Source organism: Eurosta solidaginis, chromosome 5 (genome assembly GCF_040869045.1).
Source record: "Eurosta solidaginis isolate ZX-2024a chromosome 5, ASM4086904v1, whole genome shotgun sequence".
NCBI lineage: Eukaryota > Metazoa > Arthropoda > Insecta > Diptera > Tephritidae > Eurosta > Eurosta solidaginis.
In genome coordinates this window covers 77,670,968-77,683,899 of record NC_090323.1, presented here as the reverse complement: position 1 = coordinate 77,683,899, position 12,932 = coordinate 77,670,968, and the positions used below count along the sequence as shown (strand labels likewise).

The window sequence follows — 12,932 nt, the reverse complement described above, 5'->3', positions numbered from 1 at the left end:
GAAAACTTTTTATTTTTTGCAGATTTGTTTTTCTCTCTCTCTAAGCTATGTTTTATTACAAAAAAAATAAGTTTGCATTCAACAAAATCGATGGACTAGTACAAAAGTTATAAGCATTCAAGTAAATATATCCATTTAATACTTAAGTACCCTACTGGTACATATGTCTTAGTATTCTTGTGTAAAAAGTTTTCGAGATCCTTCCTCGCAAAATACAAATTGTTTAATATTTTTACAAAAAAAATTGAAAAAATCCGTAATGATTGTTCGTTATCTTTGAATCTGCAGGGGCTAGCAAAAAGTGTTGTATGCACAGTTTATGGCAAATTTTATTACCTTTTAAAAGCTTTTTTTGAAAAACGGTAATTCGTAAATATCGCAAAAATACTATAGAATTAAAAATAAGCTTGATTTTCGGAATTAGGGGTTGATTTTACATAGGAATTTCATAATGGTGTCTCTGGTACATTTTGGCTGTAAACCAGTGTTATTTATAGGTCAACAATGGCTTACCGGATGGTTATGCCTTCACTTTCTAAGGTTTTGTCCTTGCGGCTGATGTTGCATTAAAATATACTATATTGCACAGTGCGATGAGTGCTAAATGTAGGGTTATGTTATTTTAAAAACGTATTGTAACAAACATTTGGGAGTCGCTAAATAAAGATATTTTATAAAAATAAAATAGTGTGTGTATAATTAAATAGTGGTATATTTATCGAATACCACATTGGCGATCATCCAGTCTTTTTAAAAGCGTGCAAAACAACCCCAAATATAACTACAGCAAGATTAGCAGAAAATTTACAAATGCTCAGTGCCATTACTCGGTCATCTTGTTGAGATCCTGAACGCTGAATGTATAAAAAGCAAAAGCATTAGCAACAACAGCAAGAAGAAAAAACGCTCCTCGTTGATGTAAATTGCTAGATCAACAATTAAAAGCAGAAAAATATCTCAGCTAAAGCAGTAACGTTGGTTCATACACAATTTTCATTTTTTATATGATATCAAATAACAGTAAAACACAATAGTTGGAGCTGAACAATACATATTGAGCTGAGAGCGTAATCCTTGTGCATTTAAGCCAAAATTTGATTCAAAGCCAAAAATTAAATACACACAATAAGCAGTGCGATTTATTATTCTTATTTAAAAATTGAAATATAAAAAATTAAGAAGAACGAAAATTGAATTTCTTTAAAGTAGATTCATTTGAAGTTGAATATAAATATAACCAATGTTAACATCATGAGTAAAATGACGTAAACCTACACTAAAGTCAAGGCCACCACTATTGTGCGATATGACCCTTGGATGTTGTAGCCATCGTAAGTTCGGAGGTCCGAAATGGCAGTTAGCTTTGCTTCTTGAATTGCTGCTATACGGATATTATTTTTTATTCATGTAGCCAACTATCTGCGTGATCTTTTCAGCGAATCCGTTATAATTTAGTTTCAGAATGCTGAAGTACAACGGGGAGCCAGTCGTCACTTTGGAAGTCAGAGATGTGTGGATGCGCCTTGGAGGATATAGGCTTTGTCGAGTGTGCTGTCCGATTGCTGCTGGAGTACCTGGTATCGATGGGTTGGTACTAGTGTTTTGACAGCGTGTTGCAACGAATGCACCGGTCGGGCGGTTTGCCTTTTCTAAGCCCAGAGCATCTATGAAGGTGGCATCGGTCAAGGCATGAACTGCATTGGGCCGATGTCGCGATCAAAAAAAATTATAGTTGGCATACGGAGCACATGGTGTGAGGTACCAGTAGTTGATGACTCCTTTTTACGCGAGTGCGTGTGTCGGAAAAGGAGGGGTGGGGCAGGGGTTAAAGCTGGTGCTCGGCATTGCTACTGTCCATGCTTCGTAGATTGTAGTGCTGGGTTGGAGCAGCCACGTCTCGGAACAGAAGGGTATGGAGCAGTCCAGCTGCAAATACCTGCTCTGAGGATGACAATTTGTGGGAGGTAGGCAATAAATTAAATGGGGTTACACTGAAGTGACGGCCCTTGGTCGGGAAAAAAATCCCGAGCCGTTCCGTTACATAAAAACGGCTGTTGTGGGAAGTGATGAACAGTTGTATGAGCTGAAAGCGCTAATTATCAATATATTTAACGTGACCGTAGCCTTATAATAAACAGTTAATTTCTTTGCAGTCCTGATAAGTGTGGTCAGTACTTGCACGGTTGCATTTGTAATGACAACACGTCATTCGGATGGTTTAATAAAGCATTTGTTTTTCCTAGGATATTTTAATACGGCCACTAAATAAATAACATGATATTTGCGAAATTTTAAGAATGTATTTTAGTTATTTGTGTCGAAGGCCGCTTGTAAAATTCTAATACATTTTTCAATGCCAAGTTCGAGCAGGGCTGTATGGTTCGTACTAGTTTTCTTCAAAAACAACAATGGTCACACTGTCGTCTTTTTCATTTTTATATCGTCGTCGTTGTCTCGTTTTGTGAAAATGAAGCAGTGATTTTAAAAAGAAAGAGTAAAGATAATTGTAATAAATATCCTAAATTTAAAATCTCCAATATATGAATATTTCGGATTGTATATATTACATATAGATAATAATTTGTAGATTTACTACTTCAAAATAACTACATATATTCGGATATGAAGGAAACGTTAAATTGTCCAAAGTAGGCCAAACAACAAGTCAAGCAGGCAAGCACCCGATCAAAGAAGACAAGTAGAAGTAGAAATTTTTTGCTTTTTGCTCATTAAATTTTCCTCAACAGCAAGTTGCACAGCTAAAAGTAAAGTAAAATAAAATATGCAAAGCAGCATAAAGTCAAATCAAAAGCAAATGCAAAGAAAAACGAGTCTTCGAGTTTTTTTTTTATTATTGTAAATGTGTCGAGAGGCGATTTTTTGTTAATAATGCGGGGCATAGTGGAAGTGATCAATCATAATGTGTAAAGTGAGTTCTAATTAAAAGAAAGTATGAAGAAAACAAAACAGATAAGCCTTTAAAAATCATTAAAAAATAAGCGAAAATGTAGAATTTGCTTCAATGACCTTTATTGTGAAGATGTTTTTCAAATTTCCTACACTGTATGCAAACAGCAAAAGTACATTCGAAATTAAAACTTGTGTTTGGGAAAACGGTTTGGTGCAAAGTAAAAGTACTCAAAAATCAAAAAAAAAAAAACCTTATTTATTAAGTACCTTATCTTCCCAAATCTTTTTCAGAAGATTTCTTTGTTTCTGCTTGAATATACATGTTTTTTATTTGTGAAATTTGTATTAATATGTGCATATATACAAATATACCTACATACATATATGGTATGTCTACACAAAGCGCTAAATCGACATTCAAGATGATCACATGTACACCCATATATCCTAGATATATACATACGTATGTAGGTACACTTGTGCACAACTGGTGCCCAACTTGAGTCAACATCTACTTTGTATTCATCCAAATGCTCCGCTAATAGCACCAGCCTTGGTTTTATCCACTGGTGGATCGGTTGAAAAAGAAAGGGTAATAGTCTAGTTGAGGGGTCGACTGCTAATACGCTACCAAAAATATCGAGTGAGGTGTCAAAAGACGCGTATTAATCTCGAGAACAATAATCCGAAGGCGGAAAAGAAAAATTTTATCTCTGTCCGGAGATATTTGCAGTTGAAGTTGGCGATTTCCATGTGGTTGTTGTTGTGTTGTACCCACAAAAAAAAATTGTGCATCACCGTGGCGGTAGCCACGGTTAAACCACACACCCGGACGTGGCATGGCGTAGCCCAGGGTTATTTTTTATAAGCGCGGCCGAAGGCCGCCAACGCTGAAAGGTTTTCTGCGCAAAAATACTATGGATCCGACCCCCGGTTTCGGAGGTACCCGCGGGTCTTTTTTCGGTTTTTCGTTAATATCTTTTGAACGAGTTAATATTTTTATTTTCCGCCTTCGGATTATTAATACTGATGTCAAGACGCGTCGTTTGACACCTCTCTCGATATTTTTGGTAGCGTGTTAGCAGTCGACCCCTCAACTAGACTATTACCTCCAACAGAAGTATTTTGTGAAAGAACTTCCTCCAGGCAGACACATCAATATAAGTAACTGAACAAATAATTATTTCGAGTTTTGCGGTAGTGACAGTCCTTGGATGGGCCGTTCTTATGCCAGGTATTTGAATAACCGCGCAGGTATTAATTTCTAAAGTGGTTTGGGATAATGCTTTTCAGCTGTTTACAAAAACGAATTCAGCGTCGACAGCCGAATCCCTGCCAGCCTTCTCTATAGCGCAAGTTATCTATTCGATATGACACTTCTGAAGAAATGATTGCCGGAGATATCGCAGTTGTTTCGACTTATCAGCCTTCGGGCAAATGGCAAACATTTAGACACGAAAGCGACACAACCTTAAATATTTATTTCGATAGGAATAGGAAGTAACTAAAGCTGTAACTCGAAAAATGTCGAGGAAGGTAGTACATATTTTTGTATCCTATTCGATAGTACATTTTGAGAAGTGGAATAGGCAGATTCATAATCATGAGAGAAAATCTTTTGACAAAAGTTGTCATGTTGCCATTTCTGGGCCAAAGAGACAAACCGTCGTCAAAGCTGGGTTAACAGGAAGCACTACTGGGAAGTCAGGTAAAACACGATAAACTTATCAGAAAATTGCTGGCTTTTCTCGCGCACCTTTCTATAGTCTCTAAGGATGGAAGCTAATAATTATGACCGTACTACCATTGCAAAGTCTCCTTTATTCTTATTTAATTTAATTTATTTATTCTCTTATTTATAATCTTTCTAATCTAATCTAATCTAATATGCTGTCGGAATGCCATGTGATTCCGATCAGCATATTTACTAGCATGACAAATGGACGAGTCTGGGAGCCACTCTTTAAGGGAGGTTAGAAATACGCATTTCCAATCCTCCAGTGCTCCCAGCATCAGGCAACAAAATTTTGAACATATATTTTCATTCATGACGCTGTCGGAATGCATGAAGATTCCGATCAGCACAGCTCAAAATATTATGGGAGGTTGAAAAGGACGTGTTTCCAATCCCCCCTGTTCCAAATTTTGTTTGGTCTTATTTTATTTTATTATGAGTGGTATCTCAAAGTGATGAGCAATGTTTATTGGAAGGTTGGAAAGAACGTGTTTCCAATCCTGTTGTTTTTGTTGTTCTAGCGATAAGGTTGCTCCCCGAAGGCTTTGGGGAGTGTTATCAATGTGATGGTCCTTTGCCGGGTACAGATCCGGTACGCTCCGGTAACACAGCACCATTAAGGTGCTAGCCCCACCATCTCGGGAACGATTTATATAGCCACATTAAATCTTCAGGCCATTACTCCCCCCTCACATAAAGTCACATAAAACTATTAAACTGAACAATTATTATTATTATTAGCTTCTTTATTTAGCCGTAGATATTTAAAACTTTCAGGTACAGCTTAGTAATACAAAATCAGTAATCTTAGCAATAGCTAATTGGCTCATTGTGAGCTATAATGTTCTCTAATATGATATATTATCAGTCTTTTAAATACGTTAATATTTCTTTCGTTTTTTATATTGCTTGGCAATTCATTAAAAGGTTTTAGGCCTTTATACATTAAAACATTTTGTGCCTTATTGGATTTATAAAATTTAATTCTAAATTCATCCTTGTTCCTTAAGCCGTAGGGTTGCACATCTCCTACATATTTGGCTATTTGGCTCGTTAAGTACTTTGGTAGTAGGTGATATTTCATTTTAAACACAAAAAGAAGTACGTTCATAATTGTTCTTTGATTAATATTTAACCATTTCAAGAGTTTCTAACATATATGTGATTGGTGTCAGCCTATTACATAATAGTGTGCACCGCATCCCTTTGTTTTGTAGTTTTTGCAGCCTGTTTTTCATCTGTGTGGATCCCAGGAATAAAATGGTTGAACAAAATGGTTGAAAAATCCAATTTTTTTCGAGATTTTACTGCAGATATAATCTATATGCTTATCGAAATTAAATTTTTTGTCGATGACAATGCCTAGATATTTAATTTCGTCAACTTTATCTATTATTTCATCAGCTTGTTCATACTAATATGGTTATAGATAAATTTTAAGTTATAGTTCAACCTAGCAATACACTCCTGACATGAATTTCCGGTAGTATATAGTAGTGTATCATCTGCAAATTGACAGATTTCAACTCCTTGTAGTATATTTTCCATATCATTAATATATATTAGGAACAGAAGAGTGCCAAGCACTGCACCTTGTGGTACGCCTAGTGTTATTTGTGCAGGCTCCGAGATGCCTTCTGCGAATTTCGTGCGTTGCCATCTGTTACTCAAGAAGCTTTCGAACCACTGATTTTCGACTCCATCAATTCCATACCTTCTCATTTTCTCTACCAAAATAGACCTATCAATTGTTTCGAATGCTCGCTTGAAGTCCAGTTAAATGACACAGTTTTTCATTTCCAAATGTTAAGCGCAAAGGGGTTACGGGTTGCACGTTGCAGTGCAGGTGTGCAGTTGCAGTTTCCAAATTGTATTTGCTGGTCGGCTGCTGTTCTTGACGATGATGAATTTGCCTCTGATTCGTTGGAATAATGCAAAAAGAAATCGTACCCAAAATGTCTATCCAAAGTATGTATGTATTTGGGCTATATGCGAGCCGGCAAACTTGTCTTTCGTTTTGGTATAAAATGACATTGCAGAAATGCAGGAATGCAGCGATGTGAAACTCAAAACATAGAGGTACAGGGTGCCTCTACACCACGCCCACCGTGAATCATCTCGGGATTCACCATCCAATCTCAGAACTGCCAGTTCCGAAGCTGGACGACGTAGTACCCCGCCCACTGTTTTAACTTCAGCGAAACGTACTTGACCATCTTTGGCTGGAAACACTCGTGTAATTCACCCTTTCTGCCACTGACTACGCGGCTGCATTGCGTCACATGTTAACACCAAGTCCTTCACCTTTAAGGGCTCAACTTCTTCCTGCCATTTTTGACGCAAAATTAACTGTGGTAAATAGTGCCGTGTCCATTGTTTCCAAAATCTATCTTTGAGACTTTGAGCTATGCGCCACAGTTTTCAAACATAGTTTTTCGTCTACTGGTTGTGGCGTTTGCGTCGAATTGGGACACCCCAAAAGAAAGTGATTTGGTGTAATTGGAGAATCTTCCTCTGATGAAAAAGTTACTTCGGTTAATGGCCTAGAGTTCAATATGTTTTCCATCTCTATAAGTACGCTGCGTAGCGTCTCCTCTCTTGGCACCTCGCCGCGTATGATTTTGAGCAAAAGTCTTTTACGGTTTATATGAGGCACTCCCAGCAGCTACCAGAACTAGGATTAGAAGGGCAATTGAATTTCCAGTCTATTCCGCGTTGGGAAACGTCGTTAGAAATGCGTTCAAAATCTAAGATGCGTTCGGATTCTTTTAGCTCTTTCTGGGCGCCTATAAAATTCGTACAGCGGCGGTTGATAAAATTACGTAGGGTTAAAAGAAAGGTATCTGTTGACAAGTCGTGCGCAAGTTCTAAACGAGCAGCCCTGGTGGTGAGGCACGTGAATATGACTACCCATCTCTTTGCGGCAACCTATCGCCACATTAAATGAGCCGAATAGATCAACCCCTGTGTATGCAAAGGGCCTGAAGTAAGGCGTGACTCGGTCTTCCGGCAGTTGAACCATTAAAGGCGGTTTCGGTGTGGCTCTATCAATTCGGCATTGCGCACAACTTCTTTGCACAACTTTCAATAACGATTTAGCGTGAGGAAACCAATATGTTTGACGAACCCCATTCAAAATTACTGAGGCATTCTGGTTATGATACTTTTCTGGTTGTTGTTGTTGTTGTAGCAATGCTCGCCCCACCTAATAGCCGCGACCGATCACAAATTGTCATCAATATCCTTTAACGGGAGTCCCAGGAAACTTGCCGTTTCAACAGGGGTGGACCATAAGGAAAGGGGTGTTAGAGGCGTTGGTTCCACTTTACAATTAAAGAGATGGTTGGTGTCATGTGGGGACACATTGCAAGCGGGGCATACATTTTGTATGTCGGGGTTGATTCTGGATTAGATTAGATTAGGTTAGGTTAGGTTGCAAGGGCTGAGCTGAACACTATGGTAACAGCTCACTACTTAGGCCACCAGTGGGCCCATTGTAATACCCTATACGGTCTCAAAAAGAGGACCCCTACCCTGCCTAAAGCGGGTCAAACCACCTCGTGGAAATTATAAATTTTGCCAGAGCCTTTACTTCATAGCAAGAGACCTCAGTGAGGTCATGTAGAAAAGGTTTACCGAGGATAGCCATCCTACGCCTACTAAGCGCTGGACAGTGACAGAGAAGGTGCTGGACGCTCTCTTCCTCTTCTGTACATCTGTAGCTGCGACAATAGTCGAGCACCCAGATAAATTGCGGTTTAAATCAATACTACCACCATAGAACAGTACTCGTAGCGCTAGACCTATCAAAAGCTTTTGATACGGTCAACCATGGCTCGTTACTGCAGGACCTGGAAGGGTCTACCCTTCCCCCATGTCTTAAAAGGTGGACCGCAAATTATCTTGGTGGTCGGCAGGCATCGGTGCAATTTAGAAACGAAACATCAAAACCAAGGAGAATTAAACAGGGGGTGCCACAGGGTGGTGTCATATCCCCACTTTTGTTTAATTTCTACATATCTAAGCTACCTTCACCACCGGAAGGAGTCACAATCGTTTCCTACGCCGATGACTGCACAATAATGGCCACAGGCCCAGGCCCAAAGATCGATGCGCTATGCAATAAAATAAACGGCTACCTCCCTGATCTCTCCAGTTTTTTCGCCTCGCGAAACCTGGCATTATCACCGACTAAATCTTCCGCGACCTTATTTACAACATGGACGCCCCAAATGTCGACCATTTTGAACATCCACGTCGATGGCACTACGCTACCGACTGTCCGACACCCCAAAATCTTGGGTGTGACGTTTGATCAGGATCTACATTTTGGTGAGCACGCAGCCGCAATTGTTCCGAGAATTCAGAGCCGTAACAAAATCCTCAAATCCCTCGCTGGCAGTACTTGGGGAAAAGATAAAGAAACGCTCATGACTACATACAAAGCAATTAGCCAGCCGATTACGTGCTACGCGTCACCCATATGGTCGCCAAGTCTAAAAATCACTCACTGGAAGAAACTACAGGCCTGCCAAAATACTACTCTCAGAATCTCCACGGGCTGTCTTCTTATGTCTCCAGAACACCATCTGCATAATGAGGCGAGAATACTCCCCATCAGGGAGAGAAATGAGATGCTGACCAAACAGTTCCTGTTGAATACCCAGAAACCTGGGCATCCCAACAGACATCTGATTGATGAACCAGCACCGCCTAGGGGCTTAAGGAGTCATCTCCGTAAGCATTTTGAGGAAATACGGCACCTGAGAACCCAGCCGTATGAAGTGAAAAAACACAAGCAGGTCCTTGGTGAACTCCATAAACAGGCGTCGGACCTTTATGCCGGGAATTGCCCGGTGAATCCAGTACTTAACGAAAATTATCCAAAACTTGCGGAAGAGGAACGCATACTCCCCAGGGAAACGCGTGTTACTCTTGCTCAACTTCGTTCTGGATACTGTAACAGGTTAAACTCTTACCTATCCAGAATCAACCCTGACATACAAAATGTATGCCCCGCTTGCAATGTGTCCCCACATGACACCAACCATCTCTTCAATTGTAATGTGGAACCAACGCCTCTAACACCCCTTTCCTTATGGTCCACCCCTGTTGAAACGGCAAGTTTCCTTGGACTCCCGTTAGAGGATATTGATGACAATTTGTGATCGGTCGCGGCTATTAGGTGGGGCGAGCATTGCTACAACAACAACAACAACAACAATAGTCGAAGGTCGTTACCCCCATTCTAGCACCGTTCGTGCCTATTAAGCAATGCCCTGTTAGAACCCTTATCAGGGACGAAAGAGCTGATTTGTTTAAAATCAGAAGCGCTTCTGTGCACCCCTTGTCATATGAGGGCTAGGTTTGCCTGGATGTCTCACACGATATGGCTGACCATATTCCATTTGCGATTCTTATAGTGCTTGTGTTCACACGAAGCCTGAAAGGGGCCATGGGTATGCCTACCGAATCATTTCCCGGAAGGATATGGTCGGTGGTGCCTCTTCTTGCCAATACGTCTGCTCTGCAATTGCCCTCAATATCCCTGAGCCAAGGTACCCATATAAGGCTGATACTGAAGTGCTGAGCCATCTCGTTAAGAGATCTGTGGCATTCAGTGACCGGCTTTGCGTTGTCGACGAATGAGTCCAGGGCCTTTAATGCGGCCTGGCTGTCTGAGAAAATAAACACCCGTTTACCATCCTTAAGCATAGACCCGAGATGGTTCACAGTCCAGTGTATTTGCCAGCATTTCCGCTTGGTAAACACTACAGTGATCTGGTAGGCGAAAAGAGACCGCTAGACCCAGATCCGGCGAAAAAAGGCCTGCTCCCACCTTCCCGTCAAGCTTAGAAACATCCGTGAATATGTTGATGGCACCCGGTACCGTATGTTGTCTGGTATTCCAGTCCTGTCGCGATGGTATATATATACTATAGTTTTTAACTAAGACGTTTTTTGGCGTGCAGTAGTCAGTGCGCACAGGTATTGGGACTGTGGCGTTCGTGCCCAGGATTGTTGCGTGTCCACTAGATCCATTTGACCCTTATGCGTAGAACGGCGATGACCGCTATTTCCTTCGCCACCAGGTCAAGAGGTGGAAGGTATAGCATTGTGTTGAGTGCTTCAGATGGAGTGGAGCCGAGAGCCCCGGTGATGCAGAGCTCCGAACTCCGTTGCACCTTTTGAAGCGTCTTAAGATAGGTAGTTTTGGCTAGTGCAGGCCACCAGACCAAGGCACCATAAAGAAGAATCGGCCGCACAATGGCTGTATAAATCCAGTATGTCACCTTGGGGGAGAATCCCGAGGAGGTGCCAATTGCCCTCTTGCAGGTGAACAGCGCTGCTGCTACCTTCTTGCATCGCTCCACTATATGGTCACTCCATAATAGCTTCCTATCCAGAGTTACTCCCAAATACTTGACTCGATCGCTAAACGCTAAAAACGTACCCCCAATTCTTGGCGGTGTTAGATTTGGTACCTTATACCTCCTCGTGAAGAGGACAAGCTCGGTTTTATCCGGGTTGACTTCGAAGCCTGTGGCTGTGGCCCAGTGCGAAATTTTGGATAGTGCCCCTTCCATTAGGTTGCAAAGAGTTTGCGGAAATTTCCCCCGCATGGTGACGCAGATGTCATCTGCATACGCGATCACTTGGTGACCTGATTCCATGAGGCGGGGTAGTTGGTTGACGGTAACCACCCAAAATAGCGGAGAGAGAACACCTCCCTGCGGAGTGCCTCTGCCGACCGGTCTGCGGATCACGCATCCACCTAGCTCAGTTTTAATCTGCCTACGCGTAAGCAGATTGTATATAAACTCCACCAGGCACGCGTCCACACCCAGATCGGTCAGCGCCGAGGTGATGACCTCCGGGAGAACGTTATTGAAGGCACCCGCTATATCTAGAAATGCCACCAATGTGTATTCCTTGAGGTCTAGTGACCTTTCGATAGCGGATACCAGTGAGTGCAAGGCCGTGTCAGTTGACCTGCCCTTAGTATAGGCATGCTGTGCTTGCGAAAGAAGCGGCGGCTCAATCCTCCTCCTAATGTGGCCCTCTAGAAGTCTTTAGAGCGCTTTAAGCAGAAAAGAAGATAAGCTTATAGGCCTATAATCATTTGGTTTAGTGTGAGAGGGTTTCCCTGCCTTGGGGACAAAGACCACGTTGACTTCCCTCCACGATACTGGTACGTAATTGAGCCTAAGACAACCTATAATCATCCCTTTAATCCAGGGCCTTATAAGTTCGGCAGTATACTGGAGCTGAGTCGGAAAAATTCCATCCGGCCCCCGCGATTTATAGGGCTTGAAGGTCTGTAAAGCCTAATCTATCCTTTTATCATCTGTGATTTCGCTTATCAGCTGATCATTAGGTGACCCTCCGCTGACAATACTTGAAGACACGCCCGTACTTGCTGGGAAGTGCGTATCCATTAGCAAGTTTATGGTTTCAGCGCTGTAGTCCGTCCAGTTCCGGCTTTTGGACGTAACTCTAGCTGAGTTGGAGATTTCGATGGCACCTTCCTTAACCGGAAGGCCGCGGATCTGGATTCAATCCTGCCGCAGAAATCCCTCAAGGAGGATCTCTTTCCATTCCGGATTGCTTTGTTATATATACTTATTTTCGCTTTGCTTTATTAAAGGCCGCCCTACATGACTTCCTAAGTTTATCTAGATCAGACGACCACCATGGTTTGTGAGTTTCCAAAACCTTTTTAGCCGGGCAAGCCCTATCTAAAGCATTCCTGCAATTTTGACTGAAATTATTTACAAACACGTCTAGCGCCTCCTAGCTTTCTGGGACTCGTACCTCCTCAGATAGCTTTTTACCTATAATCTTCTTATAGTAGCCCCAGTTAGTTCTTCTAATATTTTGTATGTACTTAGGACTTGCGTGCGCCTGCGATATAGAAAAACTTATATATCTATGGTCAGAAAAGGAGTGCTCCTTTAGAACTCTCCATGAAACGATCAGGTCACTGAAAGAGTTTGTGACCAGTGTTATGTCAAGGACCTCTTCGCGGTTCCTCGTAATGAAAGTGGGATAATTTCCCCTATTACATATACTCAGATTAGTGCCTAACATATAGTTAAAAAGATACTCACCTCGGTCATTTGTATCTCTGCTTCCGCCTCCGAGTAGGATGACATCGTTTCGTGGATTTCCCGCTCTCACGAACTCCTTGAAATTATCCGGTGTTAATGAGCCTTGGTGATCGTGCGCTAGGGGGAAGGAGGCAAGTTTAAAGCTCCTCCCTAGCACCTCGACGCTGACGGCTGTC

At 41.7% G+C, this 12,932-nt stretch overlaps 1 protein-coding gene across 4 annotated transcripts in view; it reads left to right on the top strand.

Moving 5' to 3' along the window:
• The first annotated feature begins 2,215 nt into the window (after nt 1-2,215).
• LOC137252977 (uncharacterized) overlaps nt 2,216-12,932 on the top strand; it is a 112,706-nt gene continuing 101,989 nt past the window's right edge. For 2 of the 4 annotated variants that reach the window (XM_067789166.1, XM_067789163.1), the window contains exon 1: nt 2,434-2,929. The gene's annotated coding sequence lies outside the window, so the exon portion shown is untranslated. Of the gene's footprint in view, nt 2,930-12,932 lie in introns of all 4 variants that reach the window. The other 2 variants (XM_067789165.1, XM_067789164.1) reach the window with 2 other exon arrangements.